At 35.2% G+C, this 23,059-nt stretch overlaps 1 protein-coding gene across 1 annotated transcript in view; it reads left to right on the forward strand.

The window, feature by feature from the left end:
* The window catches only part of ST8SIA4 (ST8 alpha-N-acetyl-neuraminide alpha-2,8-sialyltransferase 4), a 93,396-nt gene that overhangs the window by 65,722 nt on the left and 4,615 nt on the right, over positions 1-23,059 (forward strand). The window lies entirely within an intron of this gene.

Genomic DNA, 23,059 nt, shown 5'->3' on the forward strand with positions numbered 1-23,059 from the left:
TGTTTTTTGACTATTCTACTTCTATTAAACATAGACCTGAATACATTTTATATGTGTATATATATTTAGATTGCATCTTATAGTAATCTTCCTTATTATTATGTTAGTACTCACTTGATTAAGTTGATTTCCTAAACTTCAATTTTCTTTAGTTCTTTCATCTATTCATTCAACTTTCCTTGAATATATGCTATGTGCCAGGTACTTTGCTAAGTCGGGGGTGCAAATTTGGATTAAACAGACACAATTCTCACCTCCACTTGGATGATTATATCCATACCAGGAAATTTCAGTAAAGTGTAATAAGTTCCATGATAGGGGGAGGGAGCAGAATTGCTAGAGGAAGTGAGAATGGAGATTAATTAAAAGAAAAAGACCTGCTGGAGAAATTGATGCTTTAGTCAATGCCAGGGATGAGCAGGAAGTTTTTCAGGCAGAGAAAATGCATGTGTAAAGACAGGTGGCATTTTTGCAATCATTTCATTATATAGTATTTTGTCATGTTATTGTTAGTGCTGTTTAGTCAATTCTGACTCCTAGTGACCCTCTATACAGCAGGGTCTGTATAGAGCAGAACCCTGCCTGGTCTTTTTATAAACAATGCTTTACTGCTATTCACAAAATTTTCATGGCTAAGTTTTTCAGAAGTGGATGGCCAAGCCTTTCTTCCTAGTTTGTCTAGTCTGGAAGCTCCTCTGAAACCCATTCACCATGAGTGACCCTGCTGGTATTTGAAATATCTGTGGCATAGCTTTCAGCATCAGAGCAACATACCGTCATGGTATGACAACCAACCGACGGGTGGTATGGTTTCCTGACCAGGAAACAAACCAGGGCCTCGGCAGTGAGAGAGCAGACTCTGAGCCACTAGGCCACCAGGACTAGCCTGTGTAATATTAGCTAACACTAATGTAACACTCACTATGTGCTAGTCGTTATTAAAGTGATTTTCACACTATGTAAACAACCTGTGAACTAGTTCTGTTATTACTTCCATTTCCACATGGGGAAACTGAGGAAGGAACTAGTCAATAGTTTGTCCAAGTTTACACAACTAGTAAACGGCAAAGCCTGACTCCAAGTGAAGCAGCTTGATTCCATAATCTGTACTCTTCCTCTCAATTCTGTACTACCTTTTACAATGGATATGGATCAAAGCAAAAATTTAACTTATTATACTAGGTATTCATTTTGGCATCCAATAAAACCAGTAAAATTATTTTAGAGATCAACTTACAATAGCTGAAAGAATAATGTAAATCACCAAAAAGTCTCTGTGTCTTTATCCTGAACCAGAAGTCCACAATAGGCTAGGAATTTTCACTTTAAGAAAGATGTATTGTCTTCCTCTACATGCAAAATTCCCTGCTAGGTCCCAGGGATGTAAAGATCAATTAATTTAATCTCTGCCCTTCAAGGCTTCTCAATTTTGCCTTTGAGGTGATGTGTTAACCAATAAGAGCGTATAAAATTTGCAACACATACAACAAAACCTTTGAATTCATAGCACAGTGTCTAGCACCTGATTAAATATGAACTGAATGAATGAATACAACAACGTGCTATAAAGAGAAGAATTACTTTCATCAGGGTACATCATGAGATATTTCAGTAAAGGAGGCATTCCAGGCCCTGAATAGTGAATTGGATTTCCCTAATGGAAGATGGTAGCGTAACAGGGTAAATGAAACTTGTTTGCCCCATAGAGGAGAGGATGAACAAAATCATTAGAGTAGAAAAGTAGGTATTGAATAAGAACAACGAGAGAATTTACTAAAAGGTTTGACTAGTCTAAGATTCTAAAAAGACTTGAAAGATGTAATGAGCTTTATTGTTTTGAAGGTAGAGAATCAGCAGAGGCTTGTGAGCAAGAAGTGACAAGATCAGAGCTGTACTTTCATAAAATTAGTGTTGCACTGGGTAACTGGAACCTATAAGAATATTTTAGAGGTTAATTTGTTACACCGTGTGTAAATTAATGGTGGTCTAAAGCAGGCCAATAGAAGCAAGAAGAGACGGAAAGAGAAAGGTATGGAAGTTAGCTGAGAGCATATTGAATTTTCAGAATACTGCAATATGTTTTAGTGCACTAACCTACATTAACTGAAAGAAGGAGAGCCACACTTTGAAAATAAGAACAATTTCCTTCACTTCATTGATGGGAATAGCAGATCTTTCTTCTCATTAATACAGTTGCAGTGGTCCCAAGCATGTTTGAAAATGAAACATCTGTGATACTGAAATATCCCCAACATATTTTTAAGAATTTGGAAGGCTTCCCTCAGGCATATGTCCCAGATATACAGTATCACATTTTAGGTATAATTGCAAAAATTGTGGTGCCCCAGCAGAGACCCAAAAGGAAAACTTAGTCCATATGGAGTTAAGTAAGAAAAGAAAAAAAGGATAAAACCTAAAGTGTGGCCTGATTTGTATCAAAGCTCTTGCTTTAAGTGTAAATGAACACAACACATTTAATGTATCCAAACGTGAAGTCTCTGTTACCAATAGCCAGTATTTACTTAGACAAAGGTAGTGTTTAAATGAAACTGGATTCCGTTTAGAACCCATAGAGAAATTCTAAGTCTTTTCCAGAATCAATGTTTTAAACAAAGTTATAGTTCTAGATTCTGAGACCATACTCAAATATTTTTCATTTGCTTATATGGATTCCCATCGTGTCTCAACTCCTATGTTACCCATCTGTCACCCCCTCCAAAAAAAAGAGAAAAATCTGTGGAAAGTTAGATCAAGAGTGAGATGAGAAGAGTTTTTAAAATGAAGTAATTTATATTGGGGCCTCCTCAGAGATGATCGGGCCTGACCCATCAAGGAACACTTTCTCCAGCTAAGAACTGGACTCCAGCTTGACTGGAAGTTTAAGCAGTGGAGCAGAGATAGTGGAAAATGAAGGAAAAGTGAATGTGATGAAGTAGGATGGAGCTGGGATGATATGCTGGTGAAGAGTTGTGTGTCTCTGCACGAGAGGAAGGACAATGGCAGTAAGAATAACTCCATTTACTGAACATTTATTTTTTCATTTAATCCTCATAACAAGTAGGTTCTATAAGTCTCTTTTTATGGTGAGAAAAATTGGGGTTCAGAAAGAGTAAGAAACTTGTCCAAGAATCCAGGTACGAGGTTGTAGAATTGGGAAATATTTAATTTCATACGATATAATCCTAGTATTTTTATAGTCACATTTTGGAGCTTTTCCTGATCTGGCATCTTCAAGGCATTCCATGCTTTCCCTTGCTTGGCTTGGAAACAGCTCACTGGGTGCTCAGTTATGGGATGGAGATTGTCACTTTCTACAGGATGGTAGACTGTGTCTGTTCTGTTCTGCAGTGGTTCACCAGCAGGGTACCTGGTAAATAATAGACCCTCAAAACTAAGTGGTTGCTGGGGGACTGGAGCAATAAATGAAAAAAGGGAAATCTTTCCAAAATTAATTTATGCAGATAAATATAATTACATAATGTAACTAATGATCCACTGGTAAAACCAGCAACTTGAGTTTCAACTCACACTGTTACAGAGAGTTGTCAATGGACACTTGAATCAGGTCCTATATGTATTCACAGTAGGATCTATTTTGACAACCTTTGGGTCTAAATTTTAAGAACTAAGGTATTGGTCACATTATATTTTAGCAATTTGTTATTAAAACACTGTACATAGAGTTACAACCTAAGTAAATATAATAAAAAATAGTAATTATATTTGAAGTCATATGTAAGGATGGTTATATGAATAGATATGATTATTTACTTAATCCTCTGTAGAAATCATTTGTCTGTATCTTTTTTGAAATTAATTTTAGTTGTATTTGTGCACATATGCTTTTTGCATGTCTACACACATATGCACACACATGCACACATATGTAGACAATATAATGCAACCATTCGAAAGGGTATCTTCACTGAAAATAGCAATGAATTGCCGTGTCATTCTTCATGAAGTATCCCTTACTTCTTGCCTAAACTCACAAGCATCATTGCGATATGTTACCATCCAAAGATATTACAAGGCATAAAATAGGTCTACTGAGGTTTTGAAAGGATATCCTAAATTCAGAAGAATAAAATCTTTGTTTTATATAGATATTTGCTGCACATGCACAGTTTCTAACTTAGAAATGGATTGAGCTTCAAAAATTGCTTCCTTATTGGCTGTTTTATTCAACGATAAATAGTCTAGTCCTAACTATGTGCCAGGCATTGCTTGCAGCACTTTGCAAGTTTTAGCTTAGTCTCCATAACAATCCTATAAGGTAAATCTTATCCCCATTTTATTGATGATGCAGTGAGACACAACGAAATCAAATGTCTTGTACAAGCACACATAGTAAGTGGTGGCACTGGGCCTTGAAACCCATCAGTCTGACTCCAATGTGCCCATAACTACTGTACAGGGATACAGCTTGCTAAACTTTGCTGCCTTTCACTTGCTTGCCCTTTGGAACAGATCTCATACAACATTTTTATAATTTTTATAACGAGCTAAACTCTTAGACTGGGACACACAAGCTCCTTATCTCTAATGCTGCATATTCACGGCCAAAGATTGCAAAACTATCACTGTTACACTATTAATAGTACAGCATAAATAATAAATAGATAAGAATTTGTATCTCTTTATCTTGTTTAATTGTGCTTTAGAAAAATCAGTTTTACTCAGAGGAGAATGAGTTACTAGAGAGAAACATTGTGGTAATTCTAAAGGATGTGTACAGGCATTTGGAGGTTAAGGACACAAGTAATTTATTACGTCCATTTTCTGTTTAACTTATGACTCTCCTTTCCCTATTATAGATTTGTCACTGTCAATTCCTTTGTTTTTCAACCTTTTCTTTAGTGCCCTAAAGTAGAATTAAGGCAAAGAATAAACTTCAAGTAAATGGAAAGATTTATCAAAGCATTTGGGCAACAGTAGGGAGGAGTCAAGAAAAATGGATCAAAGAGGATATATGTGCTTATGTTTAAAAAAGGATTAAGGTTAAATTTATAATCCGTGAGAGAAAAAAAGAGAAGAGGGCATCCGGCCTAAAGATAATTGCTTTGAAGGGGGAGAGAGACAGTGCTGGGGAGGGGTGCTTGGTTCACAGAGCTCTCAGGGTCTCACCAGCTTCTGTAATTCACTAAGACCCTTCTGGTAATTCTGCTGAGAGGGCAGAGCACAGAGGGTTGTGGGTGTGAGGGCATACAATGATATTTCTACATGCAGGATATTCGTAGTTCATGAGTAACGATTTGTAACTTGGGAATATTCTTATACCTACAAATCCGTATTCCCACACTGTCCATAGGAGGATCATTGTACTGTATTTTGGGCTCAAATATTGTCTGCATCAGAATTCATCAGCATTGCATAGTAGGTCACCTGACAGGGCTCTCTTCTTTTCCTGACTGTAATAATTAAGCTAATGGAAATTCTCCTCCGTCTCAGGCTTGCTAAGAACATTTCACAGGAATCTGGGCCTTTGAAAAAACTGAACTCTTCCCCTGCTCAATTAGCTGAAGGCCTTTGCCTCTTTTGACTCGAAGTGACACCAGTGGACTAAGGATCTGCCACACACCATGCAAACAGCTCATCCTCCTCTATTAGAATTCTGGAGCTTTCTACCTAGATTTTTGACGGGCAAACTGAAGTTTTAATCATGGAACATGGCCCTAGATGTCTCTGGAGCCACACAAATGAGAAAATCTAGGGCACAATCTCGGCTTTTGGCCTGAGAGGAGCCTTTTTGCAAAGATGTGCTTAGAAATCTTAAACTCAACCTATGTTTCCATCTAACACAAAAACTTTTGATTCCATTATGAGCTGCTCTCAGAGGTTTTCAAAGCGGTATTGCTTTTTGAGTTTTCGAGGTGTGAAAAATGGAGCTTTGAGACTGCAAAGGAGTAGCAGACAGTTTCTCTCTCAGGTTCTCTGACTGAATGCTCTGAAAAACTGCTTGCCTGGCACAAAAGAGGGACCCTGAGAGGCTGAGGGAAATACTCCTCACGTCAGCACATATTAATTTATCACCCATCAGCTCATTAGGATTTTGCATAGTGGTTGATTTGTGTAGGCGCCAGTTGGTAATGAACTTGAGAAGTGAAAACTCACCCCTAGAAAGAAGCAAGGACTCACCCAGGACAGGTAATTTACTTTCCAGTTAATGGGAGTGGACTCATGTTTTGTTGTTAAAATCACAGATTTGCTGATTGGTGAGATGTCCAGAACTGGAAATTAGGGTGTTTTAATTTTTACTTCTGTAAATACATAGATAAATGGATGTAGATATAGATTTCAGTTTGAAACTTGAATCCCTAACCACTATTTACCAACAGTGTACATGGCACGTGGTGTCAGGGAAGAGTGCTATCGTGGAGCACAGGAAATCTGTCATCTTCAAAAGCACTCCACACTGTTCTTTTAGAGCCACGGAAATTGCAGCCATGAATGTCAGTGCTATTTAGGGAGCAACTAGAGCAACAGAGGTACATCTTGGACTTCATTGAGTGGCCTGTAGCCACACGTGCAGCTTGTCTCTGAAGCCAGGGAGGGTGTGATTAAACACAGGGCCCACGCACTGTGAGAAAACTCTCTGGCATCCCAGCTGCCATTCAGAATGTGAAATCCAGGATATGACCTGTCGAGATGAGCCACTTCAGCATATTGTGGCAATGCAGCTGTCGCTGAGACACATAAGTCTCCAGAGGAAAGCATTCAAACTGTTTCCATGGTGGAATGAATACAAATGCACAGCTCCAGTCCCATTTGAATGTGATCTTTTCAACAGGATCGTCTACACTAAATATACAGATGAGTGGATGTGACCCAAGTACCTCTTATTATCTTTGATTGCTGAGCATTTTCTGGGAGCAAACTAGTTCAATAATTCTCTTCGGCCCTATTTGAGAGGGGCAGGAAATATTTGGAAGCCTTACAGAATTAAGATATTCAGTTGTCTTACTCTTTCCTCAATGAAGACAAAATTGCTGTGGATCCCCGAGGTATTTCAATGAATTGTTTGAAAAAGAGAGGATTCCATAATCTAGATTTAAAGAATTATTTCATATTTAGTTCTTTGCTCATCATTTTTATCAATTTATAGCACTAACGCCAAAATTTATAATAGAATTTGAAAACTTCTAACTTGTACCACTAATGTCAAGAGAAGCTCATGAATAAGATTAGTGATTATATGAGCATTTTCCTAATAAAGAATTAACATGCGTGGTCCCTCAGGTGTATCCAAATAGGTGGTAATAAATCAATTTGAGAACAAATTTGTTTTCTTTTAACTTTGTATTAAAAGTTTCTAAACAGTAGGAAACAGGGTCAAGTACCAAATTCACTGTTGAATTTGATAAACTCTTGATGAAAATGATTGAAATACATCTCATAACAAAAATCCCTCATCTTAGGCAGAGTTTTATCAGGAATTGTGCAGATCTACATTGTCACCCAACAGGCTTCCTTCTAATAACAAAAAGGAAATGAGAGAAACATTTGATTCAACTAACACTAGTTAAAAAAGTCTTGCTATCCCAAATTAGTTTTGATTTTAGGCAATATTGTCAACTATGTATTCTGATATTTAAATAATTGTAATATACCTATGGGATGTTTGTGTATATATATATTTGCATAGCAAACTAGCAATATATATTTACATATGCATTATATTGTTTATTTACATATGTATTTCTACATATTAATGTATTTATATATAATATATATGTAAATATAATGTATGACATAAACTATATATATAGCCGTACTTAATAGTATGCTTATAGAGATTCACTTTACTAGTTAGAATGAAAAATCCTATTTCCTAATCATACATGTAATAATTTGTTTCACTTGTTTATCTCAGAAACTCTTGATTCCAATAATTCATTAATTTCTTTGACAAATATGTTCACGCTTACTATCTGAAATTGTTTAGTAGATAAGTGTTTCTAGTTTGTGTGTATATAAATTCAGAACTTGTCTATCCCAAAATACCTGAAAGCCATCACTGAACTGTGAGGTAACCTTGGAATTTTCACACGTGTCATTTCTTCATTGCACTGTGACAGATTTTTTTTCCCCCAAACACCTATCATATTCCCCAGATGGCTTAGCCATCATCACTGGCAGATTATGAATAATGTTTTAGGTTGAACAGATGTAGGCAATTTGCAATTTTTCCCCTTTCTGAACCAGCTTTGTTTTGATGAATCATCTGGAGATTGAAACTTATGTAGAACTTTGGTTTGAAAAAGAGCACTGTTTTCCCACATTGGAATATGTAGTCAGCTCTTAAAGATGGACAAGATAGGGAGCAGGGAAACTGGCCAGAGTATGTGACAATAAAAACTGAAAGATCATCACTTAGTGTTGCAGTGTAGTTCCAGTTTCCTTAGTCTACAGAACCACATGTAAAAAATAGTTTTAGGTCATTCCAAAGCAACCAAAGTTCCATCACATTTTGAAAAGAGGGTTTTTAACTAGTGTATGTATCAAGTTGCCTGTGTTCGTCTCTGGTCAGAATACTTTTCAAAGAACTGGAGTTCTGGAAATGCAGCAAGTGCTGATGCAACGTTAAGAGAGAAGGAAATGAACTATTCTGCAAGGATCTGTTTCTCCTGCCAAATTACATTTTATGTAGATTTTACAAATTATATTTTTGACATTAATATACTCAAATTAAATTGAGCCTTACTGGCAATTCAGTTTTAGAGAAAGCTCTCTATAAGCTATAAGTTAGTTAAATGCTCTTTTCTTTAAAAAAAAAAAAAGATAAGAAAGAACTACCTAAGGCAGATAGATCTTAATTCTGTAGCTCTAAAATGCACATTTATTTATACATTGGTGTTCCATTTGTAAATAATATAACTTATTTTCCTCACCACAACCAGTTACCAGTCCTAAAAGACCACTCAATGTCTACAGTTCAGTCACTGCCCTGAACTTTCAGAGTCTGTCCCTGACCTGATAATTCTAGCCATGGAAAGAGCATAGTGAGCATTTCAACTTTCTTTAAATTAAGGTCTATGAGAGCAAACTAATTGGCAACTGTTTAGACTAGATAACTCTGACTTCTTGAACACTTAGCAATTTGGAAACTCCATGTGCTAGACAGAATTTAGTAACCGAAATGTGAACTCTCAAAGACAGCCATCAATGCACTTGTTCCTCCTGTGTTCATTACTACATTTCAACATCACCAACTTAGAAAGTTTAGTGTTGCTATTATTTTCAGGTAGAATTCATAGACCCTCCTGAAAGCTTTTGTAAACCTTGCCCTCTCTTGAAACCATGAGATCTCATGCCCTTTTTTAATTATATTTGGAATTTCAAAATGAATTCAATACAATGACTTAAACCCAGTCAAAACAACTATAATATTTATTATGCTTCTTCTACTTCCACTCCAGTCCAGAAATTTTCCTGTTTCCCCTTCTTCAGTAAATAAACACTGGTTCTAATAAGCTAGTAAAGCATCTTATTAACCAACTCTCTCACATAGGCTGCCATTTTGAGGAAATCGTTAGGTAGATTTTATTTAATTAAGGAATTCTATAGGCTTGTTTTCATGCTTGTACAAAATGAGGGGCCCTCTGGACAGTTCTTACAGAGTGCCCATGAATTTTAACGATTTGCAGTCTTTTTGGTGTTGAATTTCATTTATCCTCTTTATTCGAAGGGATGAATATTAAGAGAGCAATTGAGACATTTTAGAGGTGTTTTATTAGTTAAGCAAGATCATTAGAAATTCAGTGTGAGATTTCGAAGTATTTTAATCCTAATCACTCTTATTCCAAATTTAAATGTAATTTATTCTCCAGTAGTGTATACACCTTTTCTGAACCTGTGTATTCCCCAGATTCATCTCCTGCTTTCTGCACTCTATGCATGCTTCATCCATTAAGAAAGTTTATAAATGAAGTTTGAGTCAGCACACAAAACAATATTATGTGAATATGCTAACACAAAGAGAAACAGATGGTCAAGAATACTGTACACATGCTTTGTAAACCAACTCCCACAGATTGCCTGTCTTCAGATTTTTTTTCCCCTAAGTAGTATCAATCATCAGACAAGTGATTTGAAAGTCTTTATTATGGAAATATTCCTCTTGAACAACAACAACAAAAAGCCATTTCAATTACATTTTCATTTTAAAGAAAGTTATGTTTCACTCTCTTGATAAGTTTATTGTTATGAAGTCTGAGCTAATTATCTCCATCAATTTGTATTCTTATTCAAAGAGTCTGGAAAAAAAGTTTTGTGATTCTAATTCCTGAATTTCTATTATATCAGTATAGCTAAAAGAAAACAAATCGTATGAAATAAATGGTTGTCTTTAGGCAGTGCCTCTAAATTTATGTGAATTTCATGATTGCTATATTCAGTTGACTTGTATAGTTCACATCTAGATGGAAACCTAATGATCATTTCTCCTTGCCTTTTAAAATTTATCAAGTTTAAAAGAAGTAACTATTGGGTTTTTTGTTTGTTCGTTTGTTTTGTTTTGCTAGATGATTTTTAAGCACTAGTTGTATAATGCAAGCAATAACTCATCAAGTTCTTTAAACAAAAACAAGAACTAAACTAAACTGTACTCAGGATCACTAGTTGAGTCTTGTATAGACATGTGTATAAGTAATGTGCCTGACCTTTCCTAATACGATTGCATCAGCATGATATATTAAATGTCATTTGCATATATTCATAATTCACAGTGAATTGCTATTTGTATCATATCTTTCAATTCCTCCAATATTCCCAGAAGGTAAGTTGTTTTAGTTCACATTTATAGAGTAGGAAACTGAAACAGAGACATGAGAAGGAACAGCGAGTCTCACAAAGCAAATGAAACTCAGAGCTCATTCTCTGATAGCTGACTTCATTCTAAGCCCTAGAATTTTCCATCGTACCAAAGCTGCTCAGTTGAACAACACAATAAAGCCAATTTTATACTGGCTTCTGAATTAATTTTTTCCATTTCTCATTCTGAGGAATATTATAATAGTAAAGAGTTGATTCATATAACTGATGTATAAATGAATGATATAAGTAGATAAGTAGATGATAGATATCTTGATTTTAAAATTGTTCTTTAGTTTCTTTAGGGTTATAATTCCCTATTCTTTAATTTTTGAGAGTTGTAAATGATTTATAATATTAAAAGAAAGTAATGTTTGACTCAGGAATTTATCTGCCTACCAATGTGAGGTATAGACGCTCAATATTGCATTGTTTTATAGAATAACTGTATTGATATATAATTTGCATACCATATGATTCACTTTTAAAGTATACAATTAAATCGTTTTTAATATATCGACAGTGTTGTGCAACTATTATCACAATCACTTTTAGAATATTTTCTTCACCCAGAAAGAAACCCCATACCCATTAGCCGTCACTCCTTATTTTCCCCCGAATCCCCAACTCCAGCTCTTGGCAAGCACTAATCTACTTCTTGTCTCTACGGGTTAGTTTCTTGCAAACATGTCATATAAATGGAATCATGTAGTAACGTGTGGTCTGATACGACTGGCTTCTTTCACTTACCATAATGTTTTCAAGGTTCATCCATACTGTAACATGTATTAGTATGTCATTTTAATTGCCATGTAATATTTCATTATATGAATATACCACATTTTATTTATCCATTCATCAGTTAATGAACATGTGGACTGTTTTCACTTTTTGGTTATTATGAATAATGCTGCTATAAATATCTGTGCGCAAGTTTTTGTGCAAACATATGTTTTCAATTCTCTTGAGTATCGTCAAAGAGAAACAGAGTCAGACACTGGTTAAAAGTGGTAAAGACAGATTTTATTCAGAAACTATTGCAATAGCGCAAAAGAGACTTCAGTATAGAACTGAACTCAATTCCAAACATAGCGAAGAGAAGTGGAGATTTATAGCCAAAGAGGAGAGTGAAGGATGGAAAATTGACAAGAGAACACATCAGAGGTAGAGACATTCTTGCTAAATAGGATTAACAAGATTCTGTTAAAGATAGGTGAAGAACTTAGACATCAAAGATGGGGATGAGGAATTTGATCAGCTATCAAGGGTGGTCAGATATCAAGGACAGAATGATTCTCACTAAACTAACTTGGCAGAATTCTTGCTAAAACTGGACTCAGCAAGGATGGACATAGAAGGCCAAAGTAGAGGCCCAGTTGAGAAGAGGGCTCAGAGGAGCCTAACTAAAGTTTGCTTGAGGAAAGAATCTTATACCATGAGTGAACTAGCTGCATCATATGCTAACTCTATGTTTAAACTTTTGAGGAAGCTCCCGACTGTTTTCCAAAGGGGCTAACTACACCATTTTACTCTCACAGACAGGCACTGTCAATGTATGAAGTTTGCAATTGCATCACATCCTCACCAGCACTTATTGTCTTTTTTATTATAATCATCTAGATGGTGTGAAAAAGTATCTCATTGTAATTTTGAGAAATTTCCCTGATCTCTAATAATGTTGACCATCTTTTCATATCTATATTGGCCATTTGTATGTCTTCTTGGGAAAAATGTCTATTCCTTTGTTTATTTTTTAAGTTGATTTTTCTTTTTATTATTGAATTGTAGGATTTATTTGTGCATTTGAGACACAAGTCCCTTATCAGATATGTGATTTGCAAATATTTTCTCCCGTGGATTTTTTCACTTTTTTGATCATATCCTTGAAGCGCAAAATTTTTAATTTTGATGAAGTCCAATTTATTTTTTCTGTTGTCGGCTGCACTTTTGGTCTCATATTTAAGAAGGCTTTGCCTGAGGTCAGAGTACTTCACTCTTGTATTTCTTCTAAGAATTTTAGCTCTTAAATTTTGGTCTATGATCCATTTTGAGTTACTTTTTGTGTATAGTGTGATGAAGGAGTCCAACTTCATTCTTTCAACATTGCGTTTTAACTGAATATTATGGCGAACATCACCATAGGGACAAGGGTCAGGCAAAGTATACTTTGTTACACAATGGCCTGATTTTGTAGTACTGCTCTCACTTTCATACTTTTTATTGCAAAGAATAGTATATTACATAATGTAATTATCTTTACAGCTGTATTTCTGATTGTTTTATTCCCTCAGGAGAACATGAATATTATTGTTTAAAAAATATCTACTAATAGCCTTTCATTCAGGAACTATTTTATAAATGTGATTTATAAATTAAATGATTATGCCTAAAATTTTGTTGAAGGGATCAGCATTAAATGAGGCTAAAAAGAGAAAAGGGAGAAAAGTTATCATCAATTCCATTAGTTTGGATTTCACCAAATAGAGATTGACATCTAGAGGGGAAAAACCCCAAGTATTTACTGATATTTGACAATGAAAAATATTATATATCACCTCATAGCCCTTCAACATTTCAGGGATAAAAATTTAAAATTATCCCTTAATTAATCTTGCAGAGCAGAATTACAGCAGTGGTATTTCTAATGATAGGTACTTTGGAATATAATTCAGATCCCAAAGCCTGCATCCCTGGGATTGCCTCAGAATATTCCTTCATGGGGCTTTTCCCTCAGCTGGAAACCCCTTTCTCCACTTATGTGCTTATAGAAAGTCCTTTATTGCGTGATAAATTTATGCCAAGGACAAGGCAATTGTCTAAAATGGGCAGTCCCTTCAGCATCACACCCTTTATGGCAGGAATAAAAATAGAGAATAGTGGTATAAATTTGACTAACTTCCCCAAATGCTATTATTTTGATACTTGTCGGAAAAGCTTCAGAGAATACTCTGAACTTGCTTATGGCTGTCTTGATTCTATTTCTTCACCGGGCTTTGAGAAGGCTCTAATCTTTGGCTGATGTTTAGTTTGCACATTTTGCCAGCAAGGATTTTACCTTATTGAATGGATTATAGATCGCATTTGTTGGTCCTTACTCCACTTGAAATAGATTTTAGCACAACTCCTATCTGAAAGGTTAATGTAACCTGACTTACTGATGTAAATTGGGCATATCCATTTGTAAATAGTCCAAATCAAGCTAAAATGAGATTGTCAGACCATTAGAAGAGTTGTTTACATTTTGTTATCATAGTAAAATGGACTTTTATTGGGAAACTGTCCTGATGTTGGCTGCGGTATGTGGAAGTATAATCTCTAAGTGCCTCCTTGCAATAAATGTTTATGTAAATGAAAAATTTGCATGGATAAAGCACCGCTATCATTTTCATCTTCCAATATCTAATCCATTTTTGCTAAGTTTTAGGATTACCTACCCCCACTTGCTTTCAATTCTTCTTTCTTGTGGGATTCCATGTCCTGCGAAAAACTATTTCACTGCTCTCTTTTAATAGGAAAAAATGTAACGTTTCCATAATTTTTGATTTTCAGAAAGCAATCTGATCATAAGGAGGATCATACACAAGGCACTTGGGCATTAACCTCCTTTGACTCCATGATCAGACTTCAAAAGAGCACCCCCTTCTATGCTTCCATCTCTGTTTCCAGTATTTCACTTTGGACGTCACCAATTCCTCATTCTGGCAGTTTCCATTTTAAATTTCAGTTTTCTTTCAGAATTCAATTGGGTTAAAAGAGAAGGTCATTAAAACCTGCGGCATTACATCTACTTCATTTTTTGCCATAGCCCCCACACACCAGTTCAAGTTTTTAAGCATTATCTTTGAGGAGTTCTAAAAGATATTTTCTTAAATACAGTTAGAATCCATCTATATGGTAATTATTATTTTAATTCTCCTTCACTAAAATCTAACCAACATATGATGTAGTTTTGGAGTGACCCATTTAAATCCCAATCAGGTTTCTGTATATGGTAAACAAAGTCTAACAGGTGTCCTCTGTTTCTTTTAGTTTAATTTTTCTTACTTCTCAGCAAGATTCCATTTTCCTGTGAAATCATTCTCTTTCATTAGCTTTATCTTTGAGGTTATTAAGGGTAATTTTATAATTTTTAGATAATCAAAAATCAATTTATTATGAATTTGTAAGTAGAGAAAATTTTATGTCCTCTAGTGACAAGTATCACAGGAAATTAGAAATGATGTTCAGTTTTTCAGCAAGGATGATTTTCTTGAACAGCTCTATCATGTTACTGCTGCGTGTTATGTCAGACCACTCTGTAAAAGTAGGAGTGGTTAAACACTACGAGCAAGACATAAAGCTCAGACCACTGCTACAGCTGGACGAACTCTCACGTTCCTCGGTCTGAATTCAGATTACTTGTGACCTCTTATTAATGAGAGCTTTAGTTGTAGTAGAAACCACAGTAAGAATCTCTTTTTGTTGGTGAGTAAACTAAGGCTGAATAAGTTTAAACGGCTTGCCCAAGATCGTATAGTTAGCTAAAAGTAAAGCAAGGCCAAGACTCCAGCTGTTCCAAAGCTTTCCCACTATTGAATATTGTCACTCAGAGATTGCCAAGCCATGAGTATGCTCCATTTTATTAACACTACAAATCTCTAAAATGCCAGCAAGAATACATTAAGTAAGCAATCATTAAGCACCGACTGTGTATCCAGCACTGAGCTAAATATCCTAAGAGATAAAAATGGAAGCATCACTCACCTCTTTCTATTTTCGTTATATAAGAATGTTAAATTTCTGTATTAGTATGTAGGGAAGCTCTCTTTTGCAAACATGCAAGTTATACCCTCATCTTTTCTCTTTACAAATGGAGTAAAGTAACTACATGGAAAATTTTCAAAGGCGAAGTTCTTTAATGTTGAATTTTCTTGTGCAAGCCTTACAGCATTAAGGTCAGGAGGAATGTTTTCTATCTTTTTCTACAGCCAGTGATGCACCGGAGCCGGCTTGTGCTGGCTTGCAATAGCTGATTGTGCCATCTCCTCCCAACGCAGTAGTCACTGATGTTAGGTTAGTAGATTGAAATCATCTATAATGGGAACATTTACACTTCAGAAACTGGCAAATAGTACAAGTCAGCAACTCTCTCTCTCATCCAGTCAGAGTTTGCTCTTAAACATTTATTAACACACCAATGTACAACACGTTGGCTGAGCAAATTGGACAAGTGATTTTACTTCTTGAGCTATTAACTACATCCTCTGTGAAGTAGGGACGATTAATGTATACTATAGCATATATCACAGGGTTTTCTAAGGATCATGTGAAAGTACTTTGGAACTGTGAGTATGAAATAGAATTACTAATATCACAATAATGAGAGTTATATGTTCACCAATAAAATATGAGACTATAAATCCTATACAGTATAGGTACATCAAGAGTTTCTTAACACTGTATCTACACTCAACCTGACTATGTACCTGGCCAGATAAAAGGAAGAAGGGTGAAATTCAAAGCCTTTTCATTTTTTATTTTTTTTGAGGAAGATTAGCCCTGAGCTAACATCTGCTGCCAACCCTCCTCTTTTTGCTGAGGAAGACTGGTCCTGAGCTAACATCCATGCCCATCTTCCTCTACTTTATATGTGGGACGCCTGCCACAGCATGGTGTGCCAAGCAGTGCCATGTCCACACCCGGAATCTGAACTGGCGAACCCCGGCCGCTGAAGTGGAACGAGGGCACTTAACCACTGCGCCACCGGGCTGGCCCTCAAAGTTAATGTCAAAGCCTGATTCCTATAGTAGACATCAAATAACATAAATAGGTACCAAGTAGAATCTGGAGATAATTGGGCCTAAAGTAATATTCCCACCAATTTCGCCATTCCATGAGTCCTCTATCCCTCTGATGAATTGGGCTTACGAGGGTTGATAGCATTTTCTGTACATATGCTACAAAAGGTGTCTGCAGAAAGGATTTTCTGTTTTCTTTTCATCACCTGCTTACTACAAAGCTCTGTATACAAAGGACACAGAAAAAAAATATTCACCAATTGACCTCTTGAAGTCACAAATTCCTGTTTTCATTTTAATAACACTTAAAATACTTTAAGAAGGCTTATTGAAAATATGCATGGAAATTCCCACTCTTTGATACAGCATCACTGCCTTTGGCATTTGCAATGTGGTTAAGTAAGTTATGTATTGAAACAATTCTGACTTCAAACACTTTGGAGAGTGTTTATGGGAAAAGTGGGTCCTATATACTGGTCACCTTTTATTTACCTTTGAAAAAGCCAAAAAAGCTCCATATGTAAAACATGGTTGACGTTGAACTGTTAATCGCCAAATACATACAGATCTTTATTTTTCCCCATTATGAACTCTGTGTTGAGAATGGTCCCAAGGGCTTGCTATTCCAAGCTGGGTGCTCTCAAGAAGCTAAAGAATCCAATTCCATTTTAGTTAGAATTGAAAGCATCATAGCCAGATCTATGGGGCTTTAAATCCTGGTCCTGTCACCTGCAATCTGCATGACCTTAAACTGGTTATTCAACCTCCCCAAGCCTCGGTGTCCTCCGCTGTGAAATAATATCTATTGATAGGTTTGTGGTGAGCATTAAATGAACAAAAAGAGCTCTTAACACTGTCCCTGGCCCATTATAAATATTCAATAAATTGGTACTATCATTGCTACCTTTTAATAAATTGCTTATTTTTTACTCCTGAGTTTACTCCTAGCTTGTTAAATCACATTAAATATGCTTGTCTGTCCCTTTGTTGCCTCACATGAGAAGGAGATTCAACATCTGTCACTTTTTGTTTCTCATGGTGGACTGAATTATTCTCAGTGACTGCTCTGCTAGAAATTCCATTTTTTTTAAAGAAGTCGTCACCAACCCTACTTTTGTGGCAAGACAAACCATGTCATAATCTTAAAAGGTATCATGAACTTCACCAAAACAGTTTTAAAAACAAAATTAAGTTTTATGCACTTTAAAAAATGAATTCATGTTGTGTAGCATGCTGCAGACTGGGAACACTATAAAGGACTATTTGAACAGTTGAAAACAGCAGATATTCCATTTCAATATGCCCAGGGATGAGTGCTTCAAGTTTTATATTTTATAGCCTATGCACATAGACTCCTCCTAAGAATGAGCCAACATATTGACAAATATGGAGGACAGAACCTCTGAAAATTTGTGTATAATACTCAGATATTATAAAAGAATTAGTTTTGGGGGAGTGGAGTGTAGAATCGGGAAGATGCAGACATCTTCTGCAAAGATGAATTATACAAAGCTAATTCTTCCATAACATCTCAGACTTCTGTAGATGTTTTAGAACCAGAAGCTGTATTATTTACCCTTAACTGAATTTTCCCGTGCAACCAAGCACAAAGCTCAGTCGTGGGATGATAAAAATGAGGGGAGAAATAGAGACGAATCCTCTGAACTAAGAGTGCACAGGGACCTTGTGCTATGTACTTTATCTCACGTTCCAGACAAAAGAATTCCTGGACTCTGCATGTAACATAATATTAAGTTAAAATTGTTGGCATAGTGGGATTCCATACTCTATATTCAAGTTCTTCTGGAAATGTTCATGTTTGATTTTAGGAAGAATAATGTTATTTTAAAAGGACAAAATATATTACTTCTAAACTTTTAAACTTTTTTTAAATATAATTACAAATTAATATTCCTTGTTTGCCAATATGTTGAGTGTGAACTGTCGTAAGTATACTAAATGCTGTTAAATATAACATTTTTGCTTTTATTTTTGAAACATTGGTTGCTTGAAATAATCATATACTTTGGCTCATCAGGTAGATTTTATCTAATTTTATTATGAGATAAAAATCTAACATATTGCTAGTTTTAAAATTAACAGGCATTTATTAAGTCCATCCTTTGCTTTGCAATATATTGAAACCTGAAAGAAGGTAAGGGAAACAGGATGATGAGGAGGAATTAGACCAGGACCAAGAGTGTTTCACACAGTTTCAGGGAATGTGGAGTTTCATGAAGGGAGAAGATTTGAAATGGCAATAGAATCTTATAGATAGAGGAAACCTCAAAGCCATACAATGAAATGTTTTTATTTCTCAACCAAAGAAACATGCCCATTGAGGTTAAATGACATGACCACAATTGTCCAACCAATATGTAGTAACAGAAGGCACCAAGAGAGAAGTGGGATGTGTGAGTGGGATGGACCTTGAGGACATTATGCTAAGGGAAATAAGTCAGATGGAGAAAGCCAAATACCGCATGACTTCACTCATATGTGGAAGATTAAAAACAACAATAATAACAACAAAGAAACACATAGACAGAGAGAATAGATTGGTGGTTATGGGAGAGGAAGAGGGGACAGAAGAGGGGAAGGACGAAGGGGGTAAAAGGGCAGGTGCGTACCGTGACGGACAGCAATTAGACTTTGGGTGTCACCACAGAAATAGAAATAAAAGATGTACACCTGAAAAAAAAAAAGAATGAGTTGTGGGATATGTTGAAATTCAACTAATACTACTTACCATGTGTCAAACTTTATACTATGTTCTTCCACATTTACTGTCTCTTTTGCATTATCATAACAACCTTGTATGCTAAATATTATTAACCGAGATCCAGGGAAGTGACGTAGCTTTCCCAAGGACTCAGAAGCATTATAGTGCAGATTCACACCCATGTCTTGTGACCATAAATATGGGCTTCTACACACACCGATTTGGTGGGTAAAGGCATTCCAAGTGTCGTTTGTTTGAAGTAAGAAATGGGACTGATATGTTGGAGAACAGTGGATAAGACTCCTGGCTTAGCAAGAATAGAGCTTCAATGCTGGCAAGTAGTGAGGCTTAGGGAGGCTGTTGTATATATAGAAAGTTAGAAATGTTCAATTTACACATAAAATCCGGGGTGAGTTTGTTTCATACAAGACAGAGTATTACAACATTAAAGCAGAAAGGAAGGGAGGGAATTAATAGAATCTGAAATAAAGCTTAGCCTAACTGATGAAAAAAGAGTCTATATATGTCTATGAATGATTGTTACATATAGTCAGATCCAAAACAGCCAGGAAAATAAAAGAAAGCAGCACATTATAACAATAATTATCTATGTGGTTGGATTGTAGGTAATATTTTTCTTCTTCATTCATTTCTTTTTTCTTCAAATTTTCTATAGGGAGACCACATTGATTTTATAATTAAAATAACCAATTTCTATAAAAAGAAATACATCTGTGGAAACTAGATTATTTGCTGATTGAAAACATTCCTAAATTTTACTACAGTAGATATGAATTTGGGATAAAAATTAGAACGGCTTGTACTGAGTTAGTGTATGAATAGTTCGTTATTTTATCAATGAATTATTTTCAATTCAATTTTTTCCTAATTAGGATTAAACACAAGTTAATATTCTATATATTTTTGATAAACGCCTCACAAGAAATTTGTAGTTTTTAAATGTCAGCTTGTATTTAAGTGGGTACTTTCAGATATGGATTTTAAAATTATACTCTGGCCTTGTAAAGGTGACAGATATTATCTAACTGATTATGCCAGTAGGATTTAAAAATAAAATCCATTTTTGTCCTTCTGTCCATTTTGTCCTTTTCACATGTGTTCCTGAGCAGATACTGAATCTCAGTAATTTAGGTTGCCCTATACAATTTCGAGCACACTAGATTTATAATAAGCACATATTAAACTCTTGCTGATTGCATTTGCATCAGCTCCAGTGTTTTTTAATTTCACAGAATGTTTTCAGTTGTAACCTTAGTTCTTGACCTGCTCTAAGGTTTTGTTTCAATTGGTCTGTTACATATCAATGCCATTTGTTAGGGTCTATTTTCCTGTAACGTTTTTTAGAAATCAATAAGATAAATGGCGTTTATTTTGTGCTTTTTCTTCAAAATTGTCCTGACAAATGGGTAGTTTATTTTTCTTTGAAATCGTTTGAATTGTTACAAGCCAGATATCACAAAGCTTAATTTATTCTTCTGTTAACATTTCTAAAGCAAAGTTTATTACTACTGGTATTTTAGCCGTAGATTAAAAGAATACAAGTTCCTAAAACCTCTCTACCAATTATTTTCAAATAGAATCCTCTGTGATCAGAGTTTAGTTTTCAAAACACTATTTCTACTAATATTAATTAATTTATATCCTAAGTATATCCTCCCTATTAAAAAATTCACAAATGTATCTCCTCCATAAAATCATCCCTGAAGTCACATGACAGAGTCGGGAATTGTCCCAATAATTATATTCTTCTATCATTTTCTTCTGGATGTGCTGATGTCTCTATCAGGCTCATTCGCTTGCTCCCTTGTAGATGTCAGGTACTTGAGGATAAGAAGATGACCTCACTGATTTTCTGTTTGTGATATCTCATATGGTGCCCGGATGAAAAAATGAGTGATTGTACATCTCCCATACTATTTTGAAACATTCAGCTCAATAATTTCGCCTTTAGCTTTTCTTTCTAATACTACAGTTGCCTATTTGTGTTATATATGGAAGTTCCTTTGATATTTTGTCTATAAATGACCATAATTCAGTGGATTTCCAGAAAATATGTCCAGAATTAGGAAATGGAAAGTGTTTATTGATAATGTGATCTTCAAGTCACATGTAATGTGAACTTGGAGCCCCATACAAATAATATAGCATTATATTATTTTATGCTAGCTATTTTTTTTTCTCACTTTAGGAATAAGATAATTCAGAATCACCTTCATACTGCCAAACTATTCCCAATCGTTGACATTCCCTGATGGAAGTAATCATTTTTTTGACTGAGTTTGAACTTGCCTCACCCACTTTAAAAAATGCACAAATAAATGCGTTTTTTTAAACTAACCAACTTCATCAACTGACATGTAACCACACACAAATCACAATCACAAAACCTTCATTTTCTATAATAGTCATTTCATGTTTAGAACACCTGCTTTCTCAAAGCTGAGAGCTCCACGCTGTATTCCAGTCTCTTCTACGCCTTCAAACTAGTTTAACTCTGCTCCTTACGCGGAATCAATGTCTGTGGTTTCTTCATGATGTTAACAATATGTGTGCTACGGTCTTTACTCATTCGGCTACCTTCGGGTTGACAGAAAATTCTCAGATGTTCTTCTCTGAAAATTCCTTGCAAATCTTCTTACTGAGAATAGGCCTTCTCAAAACATTTGTGATAACAAAAGGTCCATGATGCATTTCACATTGTTCAAGACATTCAGCACGTGGCCTTTGCCCAATGAGAAAAACAGAAAGTTTGAAAGGTCAATCTTGGTTCAAAGAAGGGAGAAAAAAGAAGAAAAAAAGAGGAATGATAATGGCTGAGTATATTTTCCCTGTTTTGCGTATTTGTAGTGAGGTTTGAAAATTCAATATTTCTTTAACCAAATGAAATAAAATAAAATTTTGATTTTTCGTATTCAATAGTCTGGATGTATTTGATCTCTCTTGGAAAGCTTTATAAACCATTTTTTAAAGATAAAAAAATAATATTATATAAAATCTAAGGCAAGTGTTTAAATACAGCAATGCCCATAATTTAATAGTCTTCCCCTTACATTTGGATAGCAGGGTATATATTTTCCTAATATGAGATAATAATAAAAACAAAATTAAAAAACAAGCAATTTATTAACTTTATTCTATTTATAATTATACAACTTTGAAAGTAAAAGAAAATCCACACCCTTCCTCTTTTAGCTGTTTCCATATAAGAAAATGAATATGCCAAGAAGTATCGGAAAGCCCCATAGTGATTAAAACCTGTGACTTTGCATGATATTCAGGTGAACAGAGTTTGGCAACAATGATGCATCTGAACATTTTGGAGTGTTTTATTGCCTTTGAAAGTGAATAATATAAAATATTTATCAGCATTGGAATATATTGTACCCATTAAAATGTTAAGCTGCGTAAGTGGTGAACTGTTAACGAATATATGTTATTTGTTTAATGTGGTTCTTCTGTGGGTTGAGGCAATATTTTCAATTAGCTTTAGGAAAATGTGGCTTGGACAATTGAAGTTGAATGAGTCAGTTATTATAATGCAGGCAAAACATTAATTTGTTTAGATTTTTACTTGAAACATTAGAGATTTTGAAAACCTATAGGCATAGTTTCAAATTCTCTTTTTCTCGGAGAAACATTTACTCACTGCCCAATTACTGTGACTTTTCTGGTCACATTTAACCTTTCTGAGAAGATTCTACTCTCTATTTTATATAAATGTTTATTG

Source organism: Equus asinus, chromosome 9 (genome assembly GCF_041296235.1).
Source record: "Equus asinus isolate D_3611 breed Donkey chromosome 9, EquAss-T2T_v2, whole genome shotgun sequence".
NCBI lineage: Eukaryota > Metazoa > Chordata > Mammalia > Perissodactyla > Equidae > Equus > Equus asinus.